Below are 7,904 nucleotides of genomic sequence, written 5' to 3' on the forward strand. Positions count from 1 at the left end.
ACGAATCAATATCGTGAAAATGGCCATACTGCCCAAAGTAATTTATAGATTCAATGCTATCCCCATCAACCTACCAATGACCTTCTTTGCAGAACTGGAAAAAACCACCTTAAACTTCATATAGAACCAAAAGAGAGCCCGCATAGCCAAGTCAATTCTAAGCAAAAAGAACAAAGCGGGAGGCATCACACTACCGGACTTCAAACTATACTACAAGGCTACAGTAATCAAAAGAGCATGGTACTGGTACCAAAACAGAGATATAGACCAATGGAACAGAACAGAGGTCTCAGAGGCAACACAACATATCTACAACCATCTGATCTTTGACAAACCAGACAAAAACAAGCAATGGGGAAAGGATTCCCTGTTTAATAAATGGTGTTGGGAAAGCTGGCTAGCCATGTACAGAAAGCAGAAACTGGACCCCTTCCTGACACCTTACACTAAAATTAACTCCAGATGGATTAAAGACTTAAACATAAGACCTAACACCATAAAAACCCTAGAAGAAAATCTAGGCAAAACCATTCAGGACATAGGCGTAGGCAAGGACTTCATGACCAAAACGCCAAAAGCATTGACAACAAAAGCCAAAATAGACAAATGGGACCTAATCAAACTCCACAGCTTCTGCACAGCAAAAGAAACAATCATTAGAGTGAAACGGCAACCAACAGAATGGGAAAAAATTTTTGCAGTTTACCCATCTGACAAAGGGCTGATATCCAGAATTTACAAAGAACTAAAACAGATTTACAAGAAAAAAACTAACAAGCCCATTCAAAAGTGGGCAAAGGATATGAACAGACACTTCTCAAAAGAAGATATATATGAGGCCAACAAACATATGAAAAAATGCTCATCATCACTGGTCATCAGAGAAATGCAAATCAAAACAACATTGAGATACCATCTCACGCCAGTTAGAATGGTGATCATTAAAAAATCTGGAGACAACAGATGCTAGAGAGGATGTGGAGAAATAGGAACACTTTTGCACTGTTGGTGGGAGTGTAAATTAGTTCAACCATTGTGGAAGACAGTGTGGCGATTCCTCAAGGACTTAGAAATAGAAATTCCATTTGACCCAGCAATCCCATTACTGGGTATATATCCAAAGGATTACAAATCGTTCTACTATAAGGACACGTGCACACAAATGTTCATTGCAGCACTGTTTACAATAGCAAAGACCTGGAAGCAACCCAAATGCCCCTCGACGATAGACTGGATAGGGAAAATGTGGCACATATACACCATGGAATATTATGCAGCCATTAAAAACGATGAGTTTGGGTCCTTTGTAGGGACACGGATGAACCTGGAAACCATCATTCTCAGCAAACTGACAGAAGACCAGAAGATCAAACACCGCATGTTCTCACTCATAGGCGGGTGTTGAACAATGAGAACACATGGACACAGGGAGGGGAGCACAACACACTGGGGTCAGTTGGTGGGAAATAGGGGAGGGACGGTGGGGGGTGAGGAGCTGGGGAGAGATAGCAAGGGGAGAGATGCCAGATGTAGGTGATGGGGAGGAAGGCAGCAAATCACACTGCCACGTGTGTACCTATGCAACAATTTTGCATGTTCTTCAAATGTACCCCAAAACCTAAAATGCAATAAAATAAATGGGGAAAAAAAAGAGTTAAGGTGGAAGAAGGAGGAAAGAATTTTTCAAGAGAGTTGGTCAAAATAGGGAACACAATACTTGATCAGGATTCAGAAAGCCCATACTCAGAGTCTGTCTTTGACATTTCTAACTCTGTCTCCTTCTCTAAGCCAAGTTTTTACAACTCCAAATTAAGATGGGTAAGTCATATTACATACCTTCTGGATTTCTCCCAGGTCCTGGGGTTTATATTATCCCTTCTAGCACCAAAGTTCCATATTGCTGTTTGCTGGATGCCTGGAATGTTCATTCCTGATTATTAACCCTGGAACCCTACCCAGGTGATTTCTACACTTAGTTACAACCATCTTGTCTTCAGGTACTCAAAGGTAACATTCTGAGGAAAGCTTGTCCTCATCACTCAGTCACCCACTCTGACCCCAATCCAGAATAAATCCTGTGTTCTATACAAAGGGCCCTCATGGTAGCCTGCTTTCCTTCCCAAGAGAATCAACAGAGTACTTATCACATTACAGTTTTACAGTTATACAGCAACACCCTAAATTACTGATAACTCCCCTCGTCTTTTAGCACTTTAAGGGCAGAAACACGTCCTTTTGGTTAGTACCTATTCCATACTGTGATATGCATTCAAAATTATTCCAGGAGTTAGTAGTTAATATAAGGTCATGTTTCAACAGATTAATTTGCATGACCAAGACAGAGCAATAATAAATGTCAATGACAGAATAGCCCACAATGGTACATAGAGATAATAGAAGACAGTTGGAGATGGATAGACTTCTAGGGGCTCCTGGAATCACATCACCTACGTGACCGTCTACATGTGGATACAATCTGCTCCCTAAGCCAAATACTAACTCCCGCAAACTTTATATATATATATATATATATATATATTTTTTTTTTTTTTTTTTTTTTTTTTTTTGAGACGGAGTTTCGCTCTTGTTACCCACACTGGAGTACCATGGTGCGAACTTGGCTCGCCGCAACCTCCACCTCCTGGGTTCAAGCAATTCTCCTGCCTCAGCCTCCCGAGTAGCTGGGACTACAGGCGTGCGTCACCATGCCCAGCTAATTTTTGTATTTTTAGTAGAGACGGGGTTTCACCATGCTGACCAGGATGGTCTTGATCTCTTGACCTCGTGATCCACCCGCCTCTGCCTCCCAAAGTGCTGGGATTATAGGCGTGAGCCACCGAGCCCGGCCCAACTTGATATTTTAAGAATACCATAGAAGGAAGCATGTGCCTGGCAAGAGGGGAAAACAAGAGGGGATTTCCAGGAATTAGTGTGCTCTCTTTTTCTTTTCCTCCAAAATGTGAATGAAAAACATTTTGAAATCTTCCATTCACATGTCCTTCCCTCCTACCTAACTTTTACTACAGGTACACATGTTGGACAATTAAAATCTGACAATATTCAACTAGAGGCTATTCTCAAAGTTGAAACACACTAACACACTAACACACAGGTCTAAGACAATCATTTGTGACTCTCAATTGATCAGCCTTGGTTTACTGTCCTTGCTTTGAATGCCTACATTTTTCACTGAATCTAACACTTGATTTCAATGATTAATAAGAAGACCTACAACACTGAGTATCAGGACCTGTACTAAAGTTTTGTACTTAGCATCTAATTTCATCTTTAATACATAAGGAGAATCATGAAATATCTCCCATGGAAAGGTGAATATAATAAGGCTCAGAGATATTAAATGTCTCTCCCAACACCACAGGCTAACAAGTGATAGAGCTCAGATTATAACCAAAAATGATTGACTCAAAACCTATGTGTTTAGGCAAGAAAATGAGGAAATCCCACACCAGATGGATATACCACCCCATGTCCTTCTGGTCAAGCAAACCTCCTCTTTTAGGGTAATTCTAAGGCCACAGCAGTATACAATCACTACCACTTGATAGGACCATAAAGCTGTGCCCTAGGATGGAAGAATATTTGAACTGTATAATGTGCATAAGGAAAACTCTTCTGGACATTGATGTAAGCAAAGAATTTATGACTAAGACTCCAAAAGCAAATGTAACAAAAACAAAAATAGACAAACGGGACTTAATTACACTAAAAAGGTCCTGGAGAGAAAAGAAATAACCAACAAAGACAAAAGTCAACCTGTTGAATGGGAGGAAATATTTGCAAACTATTCATCTGATATGGGACTAATATCCAGAATATAAAAGAAACTCTACTCATAGGTGGGTGTTGAACAACGAGAACACGTGGACTCAGGTAGAGGAGCATCACACACAGGGGACAGTTGTGGGGGTAGGAAAGAGACAATGGGGGGTGGGGAGGGAGGGGAGGGTAGGGAGGGATAACATGGAGAGAAATGCCAGATATAGTATGCACTTAAAGTAAAATAAATAAATTTAAAAAAAAAAAGAAACTCGACTGACTCAACAAGAAAAAAAACAATAATCTTAAAAAGTGGGCAAAGGACATAAACAAACATTTCTCAAAAGATGATGTACAAATAGCCAAGAGGTATATGAAAATATGCTCAACATCACTAATCATCAGAGAAATGCAAATCAAAATGTATTAGTCTGTTCTTACACTGCTGATAAAGACATATGCAAGACTGGGCAATTTACAAAAGAGGTTTACTTGGACTTAAACCTCTTTTGTAAATTGTTCCATGTGGCTGGGAAGCCACGTAAATTTTGTAAATTGTTCCACATGGCTGAGACAGTTTCATGTGGCTGGGACAGTTCCACGTGGCTGGGGGAGCCTCACAATCATGGTAGAAGGCAAGAAGGGACAAGTAATGTCTTATATGGATAGCAGCAGGCAAAGAGAGAGCTTGTGCAGGAAGACTCCCATTTTTTAAAAACCATCAGATCTCATGAGACTTATTCACTATCACAAGAACAGCACAGGAAAGATCTGCCCCCATGATTCAACTACCTCTGACCAGGTCCATCCCACAACATGTGGGAATTCAAGATGAGATTTGGGTGGGGACACAGCCAAACCATATCACAAAACTACAATGAGATATGTTACCCCAGTCAGAGTGGCCATTAATAAAAAGATGCAAAAATAAATAAATAAATAAAAACAGATGTTGGCAAAGATGCAGAGAAAATAGAACACTTATACACTTCTGGTGGGAATGCAAACTAGTATGGCCACTGCGAAAAACATTATGGAGACTTCTCAAAAAACTAAAGATAGAATTACCATTTAATCCAACAATCCCACTACTACCAAAAGAAAAATAAATCAATATATCAAAGGGATACCTGTATGTGCATGTTTATCGCAGCATTATTCAACAGCAAAGATATAGAATCAACCTAAGTCTCCACCAGTGGATAAATTGATAAAGAAAGTGTGTTATATACACACAATGGAATATTATTCAGTCATTAAAAAATTAAATCATGTCATTTGCAGCCACATGGATAGAACTGGAGGTCATTATCTTAAGTGAAAAAAGCCAGGGGAAAAAAGCCAAATATCACACGTTCTCACTTATATGTGGGAGCTAAAAAATTTGAATACATGGAGGTACAGAGTAGAAAAATAGATAACAGAAACTAAGAAGGATGAATGGAGGGTAGGGAGGTGGATGAAGAGAACTGGGTTAAAGGGTACAAACATACAATAAGATAGAAGGAATGAATTCAGTACTTGATAGGAAAGTAGGATAACTATACTTCAAAAATGTATTGTACTTGAGTGATAGATACCTTACATACCCTGACTTTATTAGCATGCATAATATATAATTGTTACATTTCTCATGTATCCCATACATTTGCACAAATTTAAAAAGAGTAGTGACTGAAGATTCAGTTATTCAGACATTTTCTTAAACATCTGCAATGAACAGGATGTTGAAAGTAACATATCCTCTCATGTAAGAGATATGGCAAAGATCCAAAGGGCAAATCATTATAGAACTATATTATAAATTGAGGCCATCTCGCAAAGAAAAGACCACAACTGGTTCTGCTGACATTATCTTAAGGCCACTCCAAAGTTTAAAAAGAAAAAAGTTTCATTGGAAAGAATACAAAATGTGTAAGTGATAATTTTGTTAATGTGGTATGCATATTCTCCACTACCATGAATCAAGCTCTCATCATGAGCCTGGTTCTCATCATGCGTCTGGTTCTCCTCCCTTCTTCCAAAAATACATAATCTAACATTCTATTTAAGTGGAAGGTAACCTTCTAGGAAATTGCCAGAAGGAACTTAAGCCCTATCTGACTTTCTTAACCATCTGTTCCACTGGGAGCTGAACATTAGTAATCTATACCTCTTTTTCAATATATTCTTTAAGAATCCAAGCCATCTTTCAATGGCACCTGCTACCTATTATACAGGGCATAAATCGTCCAGTACCTATCCCAGGTAGCTTCCCAAGATGAGTACCTTTTCCTGTAAACCTGGTATCACTGCCAGTGAATCCAAACATGAAGCAAAGTCTAAGAGTATTCTTTTTTTTCATCCTGTTAAGCATTTATCCTTTGAGTTACAAACAATCCAATGAAAAGAGGCTTGCAGATTTCTCAAAGAACTTAAAACAGGGCTACCATTTGACCCAGCAATTCAATTAGTGGGTATTTATACAAAGGAAAATAAATCATTCTACCAAAAAGACACGTGCACTCGCATGTTCATCACAGCACTATTCACGATAGCAAAAACATGGAATCAACCTCTGTGCCCATCAAGAGTAGACTGGAAAATGAAAATGTGGTACATATATACATGGAATACTATGCAACCACAAAAAATCAAAATCATGTCTTTTGCAACAACATGGATGTAGCTGGAGGCCATTATTCTAAGTGAATTAATGCTGAAATGGCAAACCAAATACCACATGTTCTCGTTTATAAATGGGAGCTAAACATCGGGTACACATGGACATAAAGATGACAATAGACACTTATGACTATTAGAAGCAGGGAAGGGGCAAGGGTTTAAAAACTAATTATTGGGTACCATGCTCACTACCTGGGTGACAGGATCAATCATACCCCAAACCTCAGCATCATGCAATATATCCATGTAAAAAAAACTCCACATGTACCCACTAAATCAAAAATAAAAGTGGAATTTATATTAAAAAATAAAATAAATAAAGTTATATTTTTTAAGAGGGGCTTTTTTTTTTTTTTTTTTTTTTTTTTTGAGACGGAGTCTTGCTCTTGTTGTCCAGGCTGGAGTGCAGTGGTGCAACGTCAGGGCTCACTGCAACCTTCGCCTCCCAGGTTCAAGCAATTCTCCTGCCTCAGCCTCCCAAGTAACTGGGATTACAGGCATGTGCCACCACGCCCAGCTAATTTTTTGTATTTTTAGTAGAGACGGGGTTTCTCCATGTTGGTCAGGCTGGTCTCAAACTCCCAGCCTCAGGTGATCTGCCTGCCTTGGCCTCCCAAAGTGCTGGGATTACAGGCATGAGCCACCATGTCTGGTCAAGAGGGGCCCTTTAAAAAAAAAGGGGGGGCACACAACAGAGTGATACATTACAAAATCCTAGGAGCCAGGATCCCTCTTGGGGCCAGTCAGAGCAAAGGCACATTCCTGAAAGCCTGTACTAAATAAGACGTGAAATACATACCCTTTCAGGAAAGAAATGGCAGAAGTTCTGTTATGGGATTGAATTACGTACCCCCTACTCATATGTTCATCCTTAGCAACCAGTTCCTCAGAATGTATCCTTATTTGGAGAAAGGGTTCTAAAGATGTAATCAAGTTTAAATGAGGTCACTAAAGTAGCCCTAAACCAACATGAACAGTGTCCTTATAAGAAGAATAAATCTGGACACAGTCACATATACATGGAAAACACCATGTGAACATGTAGGCAGCCAACTACATGCCAAGGAAAGAGGCCTGGAACAGATTATTCCCTCACAACCTTCCCTGAATTCCCTTACAACCAATATTACCAACATTCTCATTGAATTTCAGGGGACTTCTAGGCCTAGATGTATGAAACAATAAATTTCTGTTGTTTAACCCTCCACACTTTGGTACTTTCTTATGGCAACTCTAGAAAATTAATATAGTCTCCAAAGCCCAAGACATATCAAATACTCCCATATTCTTGTCACTGCACTCTAGCCTGGGTGACAGAGCGAGATCCTGTCTCTAAAAAAAAAAAAAATACTTCTGTATTCTGAAGTGAGCAGCTGACCACCTAGCAAATAAATAGAACCAGTTTCTGCTGGCATTAGCCCATTAAGTCATTTCACAGATATAAAATAATTGAGGTAGAAGAG

Source organism: Sapajus apella, unplaced genomic scaffold (genome assembly GCF_009761245.1).
Source record: "Sapajus apella isolate SASKATOON/1434 unplaced genomic scaffold, GSC_monkey_1.0 scaffold17, whole genome shotgun sequence".
Lineage (NCBI taxonomy): Eukaryota > Metazoa > Chordata > Mammalia > Primates > Cebidae > Sapajus > Sapajus apella.